This window comes from Tachypleus tridentatus, chromosome 13 (genome assembly GCF_004210375.1).
Source record: "Tachypleus tridentatus isolate NWPU-2018 chromosome 13, ASM421037v1, whole genome shotgun sequence".
Classification (NCBI taxonomy): Eukaryota; Metazoa; Arthropoda; class Merostomata; order Xiphosura; family Limulidae; genus Tachypleus; species Tachypleus tridentatus.
The window spans coordinates 187539744-187557376 of NC_134837.1; positions in this window are offsets into that span (position 1 = coordinate 187539744).

Genomic DNA, 17633 nt, shown 5'->3' on the forward strand with positions numbered 1-17633 from the left:
TACAGTTCTTGTACTGCATAGCTTCTATGCGACCCAGGGCAAAAGAAATGGTGTACAATTAGGCAGGAAACACAGAAATTGCAGAGGGGACCCTGTGTACAATAACCAAACTACAACAAACCATGGCAGAGTGCAGAGTCACCTGATTTCGAACCATGTGTATAAATGGGAATTGAAGAATGATTCAAAAGATGCTTGGGAAATAGAAGATGGTACTTCCAGTGGGGAGCGTACCCCTTTTTCAGATTACTGAAAGAAACGTCACCTGGGGATGTTAATAAGCTATGGTTGGATGGGCTGACCAGTGGATACAGCGGTGTCATTCAAGGAGAGACCCAATTCATTCAACTGTGCCTGGAAATGAAGGCCAAAAGGAACAATGGCAGACCATCTGTTCTGAAAAAGCATGACCTGCTGAGGCAGTAAAACACAATTCCAGGTGGGATGCTGTGGTAAGAATTGAAGTTTTGAAGCATACAATAAAGACAGTTGCAAATGGCAAAGGTGTAGAAGAGGTTCATGATACTATGTGCACAAAATCTGGACTGGGGAAGTGCAGAAAGACCCTGTGCAGAGCCGAAGCCCCTGATGATGAATGGGGTCCAGCAAGGCCGAGGTCTGTCAGAAATATAGACCAGAGACCCATAGTCCAGTTTGATCCAATGAGGAACGATATATCTTTGGCATCGATCTGCTCCTCAAGAGGTGGAAGAGAGGACACGGAGGATGTTCAGTGCCCTCGTACATTTGACTTGCAGCTGCTTGATGTGTGGTATAAAGGCTAGCTTACGATAAAAGATAAGCCCAATAATTTTACCTCAAGGACCACGGGAAGCACAACTTCACCGACACGGAATTCAACTAAGTAAATACAATTTACTTCCAACTATTCCAAAAGTTAGTTTGGAATAGGGTGATTCTGAATTCCCATTGGTGGCAAAAGTGCATGGAAACGGTTTTAAAGAGAAAAAAGTGAAAACCATTTTCTGTGATCCTCTTTATTAAAAGATTGAGGGCAATCTGTAACTGCTGCTCAATAAACCTCACGTTTGATGACTATGTGTGTGTGTGTATGTTTTTCTTATAGCAAAGCCACATCAGGCTATCTGCTCAGCCCACCGAGGGAAATCGAACCCATGATTTTAGCGTTGTAAATCCGGAGACATACCGCTGGTTTGATGACTAACAAGATCTGGAAGACGTTGACATAGAGCCTGCTTGCAACAATAGGAGGGAGTTGCCTAATGATGGCATTAATCTTTATACTAAAAAGTGTAACACTTAAGACACAACTCTAAGGGACTCCAAATTCCTGTAGGAAAGAAGGGGAAAATGTCGATTTCACATGAATTTAGAGTCGCCGCCCATTAAAAACGTTTCATAAAAATGGGCAAATGGCCATGCAACCCATATGAGTGGACGCCTTTCAAAATATCATACCTACGCGTAATATCGTTAGCCTTCTCAAGGTCAACGAATATTGACACAAAGTGCCACTTAAGAAAGGCTTCTCTGATTGACGTTTCAAGTCGAATCAGATGGTCCACAGTGGAACGCTGTCATTGGAACACTAGGTGGGCGAGAGGAGGTTATTTGTTTTGAGGAACCAAACAAGACGAGAATTAACCATCCCTATAAGATCTTACAAAGACAGCTTGTCAAAGCAATTGAACAATAGTTTGAAGGAATCTTGGGATCCTACCCCGGCCTTAGAGAAAGGTAGGACTGGTACCACGCATCGAGAAAAGCATTCGCCTGTTAGATGCAGTTAAAAACAACCAGAAGAATAGCAAGAGACGCAGGAGAGAGGTGGCACAGCATTTCGTAGTCAATGTACTGCCAGACCAATGAAAAGCAAGCTTGAGTTCTGCAAGAGTAAAGGGGAGATTATAGTCATAGAGACAATCAGCCTGAAAAGAAAGAGGCGATCGCTCTGCCAGAGTCCTGGTGGCTAAGAAGGTGGAGAATGAAGCAGAAGTACTAGATACCCAGCAAAAGCTTTTGCCGAGAATATAAGAAATGCTCCAGGCATCAGTTACTTCCTGGTCATCGGAAAGCAAGATCAAAAGAGGGACAGATGAATATTGCCCACTTACCTTCCGAATTTTGTTTCATATGACTTTGTAACTGGTGGTAGAAAAGATTCTGGTTGTGAATTTAATTTAAGATTCTTTCTTGCTTTGACATCTTATCTGCCAGGCATGTGCACAGGCCCATTGAAAAACAATGTGGTTAAAAAGTGTGTGTTACCTATGAAAGGTATCTCAGGCCTGTTTTTGAGCCTTCCATGCCATGTGGCAAGCAGGATTCTACCATGAATGGGGATATCATGGAAAACGTGTCGAGGTATTAGGAATACATTGAGCAGCTGTCTGAATAATACAGTCAGTCAATGCTACCACGCAGTTGTCTATCGATGACTTACAGAGGACAGCAGGCTCACGTTCCGAGACAACAGTGAAAGAGGATTAGTTGGCCTGGGCCAACTTCTACTGGGGCACGCGAGTCTGGTGACTTTGATCACGGCAAGTCTTTCTCAGAATGATAGGAAATTGAGTACTGCTCAGTGGGTTACTGTCAACCTTCCATGAAAAGTGAGAGGAAAGTGAAGGGAAGCAGACCGAGAGATCAATAGCAGTAAGACTTTCTAGGTGCATGAAAATAAGTATAAGCGCCAGTATTGAAGAGAGAAAGCTTGTGACCTGAGAGCATACACTCTATGAAGCGACCCCTCCCATCAATATCAGTAGCTCTCCAGATTGGATTATATCCATTAAAGACTCCTAAGATTAAAAATGGGGATGGCAATTGTTCAATGAGAACATCAAAGTCTCTCCAGGAGACAGGTAGAGAGAACAAAGAGTGATGGTACGACCCAAGGAAACACGGATGGCTATAATCTCTAAGGGTGTATCGAGTGGCAAAGATAGTGTGTACACATGCTGATCGACCAGCATTGCCGAAGGGTGACTGTATCGGCAGGTTTCTGAAATGTTTCCTGTAAGAAAAGACACACAGGATGTTAGTAATCAGTCATCGTCTTGATATCATCTAAATTAGTATGGAAACCTCGACATTTTCATTGTATCAGTGTGGTCGTTTTTATTTACGTGGAGGAGAATTGGGCGAAGAGCCCTTCTGTTTTCGACCACGTCTCTTATCTGTATTCTCTTCAGTAGAAAGATGTCTGTCGACTTCCATGAATTCTGACCTGGGTCGAGTGGGCAGTTCTCTGTCATTAGAAGAAGATTCCAGCGACTGAAGGCATAAACGAATAATCATTTTGCATATCGAGGCCAGAGAATAAAATGGACTCGAGGAAACGCCCGAATGCGGAACCAAAGGAAGTGGATCTGGGGATCTGCTGGAAGGAATGGTAGGGACAAATATGGGTGTTGACTCATCAACTTTCTTAACCATGGAGGGCAAAATACTTTTTATGTGGTTTGAAAACGATTCTTTCGGAGGCACGAAGAGATCTGTCTACACTTCTACTGCAATAGTGAAATAGAGTGCAGCAGCATACGTCTAAGATGGAGTGGTGGACAGTAACCTTCGAGCCTCGGGGTAAGAAATGTTGTGAATTGTTTTCAAATGCTGTTCCTCTTTTCCTTCCACCCACTTATGGCATGAACGAAAGAAAAATGGGCGAAAGTCACTACAATTAACACAATGAGGGTCTAGTTCACATTCGTAAGTTTCATGGTCCTTGTCACCGCAATGAGCACACGTCCAGAAACTGCGACATGATGTCTTTGAGTGACAAAACCGCTGACATTGGAAATATCTGAGAAGGTTCGAAATATATTGCCGTACTTTGCAATTTAGATAACTTGAGTTGATGGCGCCAGGTGGACGTCAAAATTAGGACATTGGTCGGGATCATAATTCCATCATTGCGTGTGGAGATACGCCTCACTACAGAAACTCCTTAGGTAGGGAAATTAGCAAGGATCTCTGACTTGAGGATGCTCTTCAAATCCCTCTTAACAATAATCCCTTGTGATAAATGTTATTTAGATTTTGCTTAGAGGGATCCATAATAAAGAAAGAAAGTTTTGGCGCCCACTGACCCCACCCACCATGGGATGCACTTCGAGGAAACGCACTACAATGCGAAACAAGGACACTGCAGCAACGTCATAGTTTCGTGAACACTATACCCAAACACCTGCATCAGATACAATGTCCACAACACCTGCTTAGAACATCCAACACTGATACTTGGTTGACCCTATCCCAAGTGGACCAGCCGATTGATCCTGGGGACACACAAAGGCCTCCCGTCTACAGAAATTCAAGGCCAAAGTGGTGTGTTAGGGTTAGACTCCTCAACCACCAGGATCCTCTCTTCCCATGCACGGCAAACACATGGGTAGATGTTTAGATCCCAGAGGAGGTAAACTGAAAGAACAAAATCTTCTCTGAGAGGTTCCCTCACCACGTACAGGAATTCACACCGAAGGGACGAAATGTGTACAAGTTAGTTTGGAACAGTTATGATTATTTATAATGATGGTTGATGCATGTAATCTAAAGATGCACCATAATCTCTAAGGATTATGGGATACCACAAAGCACTCTCTTTATTTTGGTTAATTCATACCTATGGACGGTTTTTTTCGTCGTCTCAGCAACCAGTTGAAATCATAAAACGAGAAGCATTATCAGTTCAGTAAAATTACACTTTGATCGTGAATAAATATGTTATATTACCTGTTCACTTGTCTGTTTCCTTCACTGAAAGTTATTCTTTGCTTACCGATGTTAAACCTGACCTTTGTTTCAGTGATTCTGCAACCAGTAAGTACAAACTTCATTCTGATAAATGATAATAAATTAAACGTGTGTGAAGATGTACTTCTCTGACTTCACCTTGATAATGTAAACTACCAAATGAAAGTCATGTCTCTAATGTTGGTTTAGGCATTGAAATGTTACAGATGGTCTTACAAAAGTTCAACCTGTTTAGCTTGTGCAAAATTCAAACTGTAATTCTGTATCAAAACAACCAAGTTGTGAAAGCTTTTGGAAGAGGTTATGTTAATTCCTCTGAATGTGCATGTAATATTTCACTGTGTACTACAGAAAGTATAGTTTGTTATCACTTTCTGATATGGTGAGAGAGAGAATGCATGGAAATACTTTCTATTTGGAAAACAAGATGGATGTTCTCAGACATCAACCTTTCAGGATATGGCTAGTTTATCAGTACTGTTCTATAACTGCGAAAATACAGTAATGTGGATGGAAGTTACACAAACTGGCAAGTAACTAATTGTATTACTCCTCTATCACATCTGAGAATGAGCACACGACTTCTAGAATATCCAAAGTCTAGTTGTGGACTACGCTACAATTTGAGCTTAAATCAAACACACGGACTTCAAGAATTGGTCAGAAACTTTGGCAACGTGTTTATGAGTCCGTATGTATTTATGAATATCATCTCTTATACTAGAACTTCCAGAGATCTCTGTGAAGAAGGAAAATCTGCTAAAAACTGTCCCAAACTGAGAAAACATAACATTATATACATGAAACAATAGGCATATTCTTCTTAGAGTAAGTTTACTGCCAAATGCCATTGTTGATCATTCCTATCAAAACGTAAGGGAAGGTGTAATCTTTAAACCTCACCTGACTTGCCAGTTTACTTTCACACAGTGTGAATTACTTTACAAAAGTAATTCACACAAGAAAGCACGGGTAACATCATAAGTGAATAACAATAACAATAACAATAGGCAAATAGAGAGAAACGAAGTTAGTCACTTCCTTGATCAATATTCTAAGATAATAGTTGTATATGTTTGTGCGTACCAAAAGGCCAGCAGTGTATATTTACGAAAAAGATCCAGCAAAAAAAAAAGTGTGTGTATAAATTTAACATTACTGTCCATCTAGGTTTGAAACAGAACAAAGAAAGAAACGACTATTTTAAGAAACTAGTTAACATACACCCTCTTAAAGAATGGAAAAGAACTTGAACAGAGACGAGACATTATAGAGAAATAATACTAACAGGGCCAACCACGTGTATCAAAATCGAATTTTATCGTGGTAAACATTCATATTTTACTATTGAGCCACAGTGAGGCCAACTTGTGACATTAAAAATAATGTCGAAGATAAAACATGTTAGCGTACATGCAAATCTGAAAGACATGACATTGTACATGTAAGTGTAAAAGAAAATGTAATATATACATATATATAATTGTAACAACACAGTAGCGCATATATAATTGTAAACGACACGGTAATGTATATGTAAGTGTAAGAACATGATACTGTGCATGTCTGTTAAACATACAAGACTGTTTATTAGAAAAGTTATTACTTAGTCTGTTTAGTGATTTTGATATTTATGAATTACACTGCACAACAAAGTTTTTGCTTCTTGAACACTGTTGAGTGTTCCTTATAGATTTTTGGCTGCTGATCACGAAAATCACATCCATATTTGCCCATCACGTACCGTTTCATAGAAATCTTTAGTTTTCTCATGTTTTTTCTTATATTTGTGTCCAAAATTTTTCGTTTCTGTAAGAGACCTATAAACTATGTTTTGTGCAGTCTGGGCATGTCCAGGCATGAAATCAGGCCAGGTTGGAAGCTGTTCTGTGGAAGTATGCAGCCCGGACATGCCTGGGTAGGCCGGAGCCAGCTTGACACTGTCTCAGCAGGCTTTAAAAGTGGCTTCCATACACAGATGCTGCTCATTGGATTAATATAGACCTTATAGTGTGTACATATTATTTCAGAATATAGCATTGCCTCAGTACCACTGTAACAAGTAAGTTAAGTGTTATAGACGTTTTACAGGACCAGTGGTGTCGGTCAATATGTCTCGTTAATGTCGTAACAGCCGCGATACATTCTACTATATTTGTGGCGAGTATACGCTTGTTCATCAGAGGCGCTCAATGACTGGTCTTGTAAAGAAATCATATCATCTGTACTTCGGCTGTAAAATTGATGATCAAGACCAGGAATGCGTGCCTCACATTTGTTGTGCGACATGTGCTGTCTCTCTGAGAGCTTGGCTCAGAAGCACTCGAAAGACAATGCCGCTTGCTGTCCCGATGATATGGCGAGAACAGAAAGACCATGTGACGGACTGTTGCTTCTGTTTGACTAATGCGTCTGGTTTCTCTGCCAAAAACAAGAAGTCAATTGAATACCCTAATCTGCCTTCATCAATCAGACCCGTGTCACATGACGAAATTCTTGCAATTCCAAAACCACCAGAGGAATGGACCTTAGACGAACCATCAAGTACGAAAATTTCTGTTTTCCGAAACCGCCAAGATGCTTTAACCACATTCTTTGCACAAGTTGACAGTCTCTGTTTCTGTGTTGATATCGAAGGATTGTTCTCTGCTTTGAGTTGTGACCATGACCCGCAAGAGTGGCGTCTCTTTATTGATTCATCAATGTTAAGCCTCAAAGCTGTTCTTTTACACAATGACAACGTTCACCCTTCAATACCTGTTGGCTATGCAGCACACATGAAAGAAACCTACGAGAACATGAAAATGTTGCTGAAGCACATCCAGTACAGCAAGTACAACTGGAATATCTGTGGAGATCTGAAAGTCGTTGCTCTGTTACTGGGACTGCAGCTCGGCTATACAAAGTACTGTTGTTTCATCTGTGAATGGGACAGTCATGCCAAAGAATCACATTATTCTAGACAGAGCTGGCCACTCCGTAAAAAGTTAGTTCCATGAGAGAAAAATGTGGCGCATGAACCGCTTGTTGACCCGGCAAATATATTTTGCCTCCTCTTCACATAAAATTGGGACTTATGAAGAATTTCGTGCAAGCAATGAACAAAGAAATCGGAGGTTTTCGTTATTTAAGACAGATGTTCCCAAGAATAACTGAGGCTAAGATCAAAGAGGGCATTTTTGTTGGCCCTTAGATTAGACATGTTATGAGTGACAAGCGGTTCGAAGATCTGTTAGTTGGGCCGGAATAAAGTGCCTGGAAAGCCTTCAAAGACGCTGTTGACAATTTTCTTGGCAATTACAGAGCTCCACATTACATTCAGCTAGTAGACAAACTTCTCAAAGCATACAAAACAATGAAGTGCAACATGTCACTCAAGATTTATTTCCTCCACTCACACTTGGACTTCTTCCCTGCAAATCTCGGTGCTGCCAGTGACGAACACGGTGAAAGGTTTCACCAAGACATTGCTACAATGGAAAAACGATATCAGGGCAACTGGAATCCGTCAATGTTTGTTGACTACTGTTGGACACTGCAACGTGATGCACCGGACATTGAATACAAACTAAAATCAGGAGCAAAACACTTTTAATTATCTTGAACTTAATAGCGTATTCGAAACATTAACGCAATTATATACGTTATTGCCGGTAAACAGTTAACTGTCTATTTCTCAGAGTTCCTACGTGATGAAGAAAAATCAAAACTATATTTGAGCATACCCATCAGGTTCGTATCACAATCAGCAAAAACTTTTCAGGAAGCAAAAGTTAAAAAAAAAAATTGTTGTGCAGTGTTATTTAGTTTTCATATCAAACGAGTTGAAATTAATTATTTTAAAAGCAAGAGCTATAATAAATTTCGTTAAACAGCTCGATAAGAATCGTGTATTACGTGTGTAATTTAATTTTATGACGCTATATTACTCGAACCTTCTGTATCTTTCTCGTTGTCTTAAATAAGTGTTGTTACATCATAACGTCTCGTAGTTTGTAAAATGTTCTACGCTCCAGTTGGGTATCGACCAAGTGAAAGCATCTTTCGAAGCTCTACTCAAATAAGTGGTTGAGTCTAACAACGCAAAATGCATATTTTTCTTTATGTTCATTGGCCTTAAGATTTTGGCCAGCAGTGTATGTCTGAATACTATACATTTATTTTACCTTCAAATAATTTTAACGTTAAAATTCAAAACTCCACTTAAGTTGTTGCTGTTTTTGAAGTAAGCACAAAGTTACACAATGGGCTATCTGTGCTCTGCCCACCGCGGGTATTGAAACCCGGATTTTAGCCTTGGAAGTTCGCAGACATACCGCTGAGCCACTGGGGGACATCTAGTTAACTAAACCCTCACATTACAAAACAAGCTCTTGTTATCACACTCAATAAAACAAATAACATAACTTTACATTATAATATAATATCAAAAACATGAACTCAAGTTCTTTAATAATTAGAAATTACATTAATACAAAAATAAGTTCCTTGAGATTTAAAAGTAATTCATAATATTAATGTGAAAATGCGACACAGTAAAATAACCTGTTAATTTGTTTGAATTTCGCACAAAGCTACTCGAGGGCTATCTGTGCTAGCCGTCCCTAATTTAGCAGTGTAAGACTAGAGGGAAGGCAGCTAGTCATCACCACCCACCGCCAACTCTTGGGCTACTCTTTTACCAACGAATAGTGGGATTGACCGAACATTATAACGCCCCCACAAATGTATGCCAAAATGAAGTATTCACCACTAAACAATAATAAAATAAACACTTTGTATAAAAATAAACAATATTAAAATATAAAATAATATTAACCATTTGACTTGAAATTACGAATATTTATGGATTTCATATATTATGTTGTAACATTGGTTTTGTTGATGAGTTCTTTTAAATTATCCGGTAAAAATGATTTAATATTCAGTCCATGTAGACGATAACAAATTAGTTTATTGCGTCGTTAATGTTTTTACGCTGTACGTGTCATGTTTAAAAATAATGCTAACTGCATTCATTGGCTGAAATAACAAAATTATTTGTATACTTTTAGGGCTAGTAAAACACTTTCAGAAACAGTTCTTTATATTTACGATTCTTCACCAAACTTTGTATTCGTGATCTATTCCTAGGATTTAAACGTTTGTCGACATCTTTTAGGACTTTCTATGTGTTCTAGGCCTATCTCCTTAATCTTTTCTATCTTAATGTCATCATTACGACTTAAGTTCGTGAAACGTGGTTAAATGTAGATGATTTTTTATATACGTGAATAACTGAAACTTGGTTAAATGTAAATTATTTTGTATACAAAATTTTATTTGGAATGCAAGGTTACAGGTTATTTAATAGGGATAGAGTACTATAGAGGTGTTGAGAAATAGTTTTTTATGTGAAATGTGAGTTACATCCTGTTGAAATTGAGGATAAGAAATATAGTATCAAGAAGATTGAGACCATTTGGGTGGGGCCCGACGTGGCCTGATGGGTTAAAGCATTCGACTTGTTATCCGAGGGTCGCGAGTTCGATTTCTCGTCGTACCAAACATGCTCGCCCTTTCAGCATGGGGGCGTTATAATGTGACGGTCAATCCCACTATTCGTTGGTAAAAGAGCAGCCCAAGAGCTAAATTAGGGACGGCTAGCGCATATATCCCTCGTGTAGCTTTGCACGAAATTCCAAAACAAACAAACCATTTGGGTTTTTGTTAATGGATATAAAGGAAAAGGCTTGTAGAAGAAGTTTATTAAGAACTGACAGATGATACTGATGAAATGAGAAACTTTACATTGAAATTAAGATTTCACTGCTTTCAGCTATTAATGAAGTCATTTATAAGTGATTTTTATTTCATATATGTTGATTGTAAAATGCTAAAATCAAACCATGAGGGAGAAATGTTTGTGGAAACTCTTCAAGATGGCTTTCTTCACCAATTAGAACCTACTAGAAACAATGCTATTTCAGATTCATTGTTAACTATAAATATAGAAGTGATCAAGATGGTGGAAATTCGAGAACTTCTAGGTGCAAGTGATAATTGCACTGTTAAATTTGATGTTTTGCTGCATATGGGGATAAAGATGATATTTTAGTTACAAATGAAAAAAAAAGCAAATTCTGAAAGGATACAACAAGAATTATTTGTTGCACATTCAGCAACTGAGTAATTTGTAGACACTTATCACATGTGGAAACTGTTTAAATATTCAAGGTAAACATATTCCATATAAAAAGAAACATGTAGCTGTAAATAAAGAACAAGGTTGGTTCACAAAGAGTTTAAAAGAAAAAATTAAAGAAAAGCATCATAAGTTTAAGAAATTTAAATTAACTGGTGTGATAAGAGACTCAAAAGATTATAGAATATCAAGAAAGTTGATGAAACAGGAAATCAGAAAGGATATATGTGAAAAGGTTGGCCAAAAATATAAAACTTTTTAAATATATTAAAGGTAAATTAAGTTTTAGGATGGGGGTATGACCATTGAGAGATGATAAATAAAGGTTAGTATCTAATAATTATAAGATGTCTGGATCATTAAAATCTACTCTTTCTTCAGTTTTTACTATTGAAGGTTTAAGCAGTATTCCACATATTAAAAAATTGTTAAAGAACTATACTACTTCTGGGCCAGATAATGTTTCTCCAAGGGTTTATAAGATTGGATATGTGAGTCACTTGCTGCAGTTTTTGTCAGTCCTTGAACGGTGAGCAGATGTCAGAAGATTGGAAGTTAGCTAATGTAACTCCTAATGATAAAAATTGTCCCAGTTATTATAGACCTATTAGTCTTAAATCAGTTGTTGGAAGAGTTTTGGAAAGTGTGCTAAATAAAAGATACTTTGCAAAGTTATTTAACAAAGTTTAGAATTTTATTGGATATTCTACATGGTTTTACTATGGGAAAATTAGGTCTTACACATTCTTTGACATTATTTGAAAAGATTACTACATATGTACATGTTGATAATTCTGACAGAACATATTGGTTCATGTTGCATGTAGTGTGGTGATGTTTGAGGCATCATGCAGCTGTAGCATTCTTTCTTCATACATGCTGTTCTGCCTAAATACAGATCAATTACTTTAAAGTAAATTGTAAGAGTGAAGCAGTATTTGATTTTTATAACTTACAAAAAAAATAATTTTTTAACTGTTTTATTATTGCATTATGTCATTGCCATGGTGAATTAGATGTATTGTTAGTCTGGTTTGTTTGGTAGACACAGTAATGAAAGGGTTCAGCCCGTGTAATGGTAGTATGATAAGTTGTATTTCTTCAGTGTTAAGTCCTACAATACAAGGTTAAGTCTGTATCTAGCTGACTTTTATTCATGGAATGATTAAATTAACTCACAACATTCTACTGAATGTATGGCACTTTCTTGTATCTCTAGTGTTTTGTCTCAAACAGAAGTTTAAAATTTACAAAACTGAAATTACCTGAGTAATTAAAAAAAGGTCTTTACTCTCCACATGATAATAATGATATAAAAACGTATTTCATCCACTGTTTCTCTGTTGTGGTGTTAACAGGGGCAGACGAAAATGGCTGTTGTACTACATTCCTGCACTAAAAAAATTTAAAAACTAAATAATTCAGCTACAAATTATTCCTCTACTGTAGTTTAAACTATGGTTTTCATGTGATTGAAACTATTGTAAAACTTTCCTAAGTGTAAGTCTCGTGCTTATCATGCGACATCACCCACACAACAATAAAAATGTTTAAATAAATACAGCAATACTTTCAATGTGTTCTGTTATGATCATCATTGGTGTTGTGGAAGATATACAGTTTCTATGTGTTAGATTCTGTTAACATTTTTTTGGACAAAAATAAAATATTTCTTTTAATATATTATTGTTTTCTAAACATGACGTGAGAGGTGTGATAGAATGAACAAGTTGACACAAGCCCCTCAGATTGTGATATAATCACTTCTACTGCCTGCTTGTTTATATTGTAGATCATAGGGAGCTAGCTGATGGTAAAACATAAGCTTTCTGTTTACAAATACAATTAACAACACTTCATTTTGTAATGTAATGAACTTTATATAAAAATGAATAAAGATTAGAAGAGAGAGACAAATATCTAACAATAATTAAACAGTTTACAAGAGGAGTCAAACAATGTAAATTGAAAGTAGAAATAAGCAATCAGCTCCTTTTGTATTGGGCCAAGGATGGCCTGGTGGTTAGGGCATTCGATTCGTAATCTGAGAGTCACAGGTTTGAATCCCCATCCTACCAAACATGATTACCCTTTCGGTTATAGCAACATCATAATATGATGATCAATCCCACTATTTGTTGGTAAAAGAGTAGCCCAAGAGTGGTTGGTGTGTGGTGATGACTATCTGCCTTCCCTTTAGTCTTTCACTGCTAAATTATGAATGGCTAGTGCAGATAGCCCTTGTTGTGGTAGAACACACAAATACTAAACAACTCATTTATTAAATCTTACAAGGAAAGGTTTATGTGCATTAAATACTTATGAAATTTTATGCAGCGAGAATGAGGGACAGCACACAGATACACTGGATGCATAAGATATATGGATGGGTAGGGACTTACAGGCCACCCTGTATTTAATAGAAACTTGGGTTTTTGTCATGAACAATGAATATCATGAAAACCAGGCTGATTGTCTTTATTACATTGATACATCTATCAGAGAATATTTCATTGAGTTTGAAATAATAAAAACAATAATAGAATCTGCAGAAAGGTGCAAAAGGACCACAAGTTAGTTAATGAATTTTATACTTCTAGGGCAATCAGTGGTGGAATTTTTATATCAAACCTATGTTGTTCATAAGTTAAAAACACAATCTTATTACAAACCTACCATTATATTAAATATTGTTGATATTATCAATAAGATCTTGACAAAAATACCATTTACTTCATAAGAATCTTTATATTTATCTGGTTATTGCCATTTAATATAAAGAAAGTTTTTTGTGTATGAAGAATTTTGAGCAAAGCCACCATATGAGGGCTAAGTGCACTAGCCATCCGCAATTTAGAAGTAATAGATTAGAGGAAAGGCAGCTAGTCCACACCACCCACTACCAACTTTTAGACTACTCTTCATCAATTAATATTGAGTATTGTGATCACATTATTATATTCCCAAGGCTGAAAGGGAAAGCATGTTCGGTCATGTTATTCACACTTGTGACACACAGACTGTGAGTGCAGTGCCATCAACATCAAACCGTGCCAGGTCTCTGTCAAAAATAGCTTGCATTAACTTAGAATGTACTGCAGTCATCCTGATTAAATTGAGATAGACTGTGTCTGGTATGTCATTATTAGCCACTGTCCCTTATAAGTTAAATATGTTTTCAATTTAATTTTGTGTAAAAATAGGAATACTCATTTGTTTTTATCTGTCAAATATTTTTCGAAGACGTTTCGTCAGGTACAAGAAAGAAAAGGCTAGATAGTTGGTGACAGTTATCAGCTACATCAGTGGTTCTCAAACTGTGTGCCACGGCGAACACACAAACGCGCCCAAGGATATTTGAAATTTTCGAGAGAAGCACAGCGGTATCGACATCTTTCGGACAGCACGCGAACTACTAGCTTGAGGTAATTGACAGTCTTAACATTATATCTTTATATGCAAAAACGGCTCGTTTGGGTTGAGAAAATATTTTACATGGAAGAGCGAACAACGTTTCGACCTTCTTCGTGAACCTGACGATGACCGAAGAAGGTCGAAACGTTGTTCGCTCTTCCATGTAAAATATTTTCTCAACCCAAACGAGCCGTTTTTGCATATAAATTTCTCAACAAGTGGGTTTCTCGACATCACTGATTAACATTAGATCGCTCTACATTCCTTTCGATGACGTTCTTGAACGTTTGAGATATGTTTTTGTTTACTTCTACTTTTGACTACGCCAGAAAGTTCTCAGAATTTGTACATAAATACCTGTCGACTTTCCGGGTCCGTCAGTGACTAAAGTAACTGAAGGGTGTTGTGATCAAGTGTCTGTGAGATCCAGCAAAGTTCTGTGAATTATTTTTTATTCTTGAAATAAAAATGTATCTTAGAACAGCTGGTATTGGTATTAACACTTTTGAGAAGAACGTTTCGGCCTTCCCAGGTCATCTTCAGGTTAACGAAAATATTAGTTGTTTTTTTTTAACCTGAAGATGACATAGGAGGGTCGAAACGTTATTCTCTGCTTATCAAAAAAATTGAATTATTTTGTTGACTTCTGGTCCTTGTGCATAAAAATGGAAAGATTTTTGAACATTCATAAGAAGTGTAGGTGTAAAGAAAAGGATGGAAAACCACAAACCAATGGCAAAGTTGTGAAGAAATGGAAATATGACGATAGTCATCTAGATTTTGATTTTACTTCGGTAGATGTCAATCATGAAGAGTGTCCACAGTGTGTATTATGTCTAAAAGTATTGGCTCCCAAGTTTATGCTTCCAAGTAAAAAAAAAAAAACCCTACTTAGAGACCAATCATCCCAACATGGCTAGTAAATCCCGTGATTGTTTTGTTAGAAAGTTAAAAGAACTGAAAGAACAAAAAGGTACATTTTTGAAACAAGTATCAATACCAAGCAATGCTTTGCTAGCATTTTACAAGGTGGCATATAGAGTCGTGAAATGTAAAAAGCCTCACACCATCGCAGGAGAACTGATTTTACCAGCTGCAGTGGATATGGTAAACATTATAGTTGGTGAAGCTGCTGGAAGACTGCTTTCAAAGGTGCCTTTATACAGCAATACTATCAGTCACAGAATCCAACACATGGCCAAAGATCTCAATGATCAGCTAATTGAAAAAAATGAAAGGGAAGAAATTCGAGTTACAGCTAGAAGAGGTGACGGATAGTAACAAGAATGCTCTTTCGATTTGCTACAGACGATTCGTGGGTGGTGACAAAATTGTGGAAGACCTTCTCTTTTGTAAAAGTATCACTGCAGTTACAAAGGCTCAAGATTTGTTTGAGATCCTTGACACTTTTGTGTGTGAAAACAACTTAGACTGGACTAAGTGCGTTGGCGTCTGTACCGATGATGGTCACTGTATATCCAGCTGTTATGGGGAATTGCAGGCACTCATACGAAGCAAAGCTCTTGATGCACTGTGAACCCACTGCATAATCCACAGAGAAGCCCTTGCGTCAAAGCATCTGAGTCCTCCACTGATCCTATTCCTGGAAAGTGTGTTGAAAGTGGCAAACTTTATAAAAACTTGGCCACAGAAAAAAGCAAGGAGTATTTTAAAAGACTATGTGAGGATATGGGATCTGAGCACACATCTTTGTTGTACTACTATAGCTCACGATGACCCTCCCATGGGAATGTACTGTCCCATGTGTTTAAATTACGACAGGAATTCTACTCTTACTTCGAAGAAAAAGAATACGAATATGCTAAAAACATTTTGGATACTGATTTTTTTGTCAAAATTAGCATATCTGTGTGATCTCTTCGAAAAACTGAATGTGTTGAATCTTTCTTTGAAGGAAAGCAACATGCACATTCTGAAACTGGCAGAGAATGTTTCAGTCTTAAAAAAAGTTACTGCTATGGAGAAGGAAAATGAATGAAGATGGTAGCAAAGACTGTTTCCTCCCGTAGCAGCAGTTTATTACATCCAATGAAGTTGATTTGATCCACGAACTAAAATCCGTCTTTGAGGAGCACCTAACACAGCTCAGTGACTGGTTCGGAAATTACTTTCCAGAAGATATGGAGAAGTTTGTATGTATCCAAGACCAATTCAAGGCTAAGATCCCATCTGAATTTAGCCATGGAGAAGAACAAAATCTTGTTGAGGTGTCTTGTGACAAGATTTTAGAAACAAAATCTGGCAACACAGAACTGAGCTTTGAATATCAGTAAGAGATGAATATCTGCTGCTAAGTGATAAAGCTCAACGAATTCTAATTGCATTTGTGACATCATATCTCTGCAAAGCTGGGTTTTCGGCCGTTGCTATGATAAAAAGCAAGTACCATGCGAAAATCAATGTGGAACAGGAAATGAGGGTGGCGGTGTCCAATCTGATTCCAAGGTTTGAGAAGCTGTGCAGTGACCAACAGGTACACACATCCCATTAGTAATTGTGGTTATTTAAAATTGAAATAAAAATATGATTTTTACTTTCTATTTACGTGTATTATTCTTTCAAACGGCTACTAAGTTGTTAGGACATAAATAACACTGGACAACAATTTTTGTGAAAAGTTTTTGCTGATTGTCGCAGGTACCTGGTAGGTATGCACAAATAGAGCTTTGGTTTTGCTTCATCACGTAGGAACTCTGAGAAATAGACAGTTAACTGTTTATCGGCAATCACGTATTTAATTGCGTTTATGTTTCGAATACGCTATTAAATTCAAGATAATTAAGTGTTTTGCTTCTCACGTATTTAATTGCGTTTATGTTTCGAATACGCTATTAAATTCAAGATAATTAAGTGTTTTGCTTCTGATTTTCGTTTGTATTCAATGTCCGGTGCATCACGTTGTAGTGTCCAACAGTAGTCAGCAAACATTGACGGATTCCAGTTTCCCTTATATCGTTTTTCCGTTGTAGCAATGTCCTGGTGAAACTGAAGATTTCAATGAAACGGAACGCGAAGGGCAAATTTGGATGTGATTTTCGTGATTAGCAGTCAAAAATCTATAAGGAACACCCAACAGTGTTCAAGAAGCAAAAACTTTGTTGTGCAGTGTAATTATTAAGTTGTTAGGGCCTATAATTATTTGGCTCAGCATGGCCAGATGGTTACGGCAATCGACTCGTAATCCGAGGGTCACGGTTTCGAATCCCCGTCATACCAAACATGTTCGCCCTTTCATCATTAGTGAGAGCGTTATAATATTACGATCAATTCCACAATT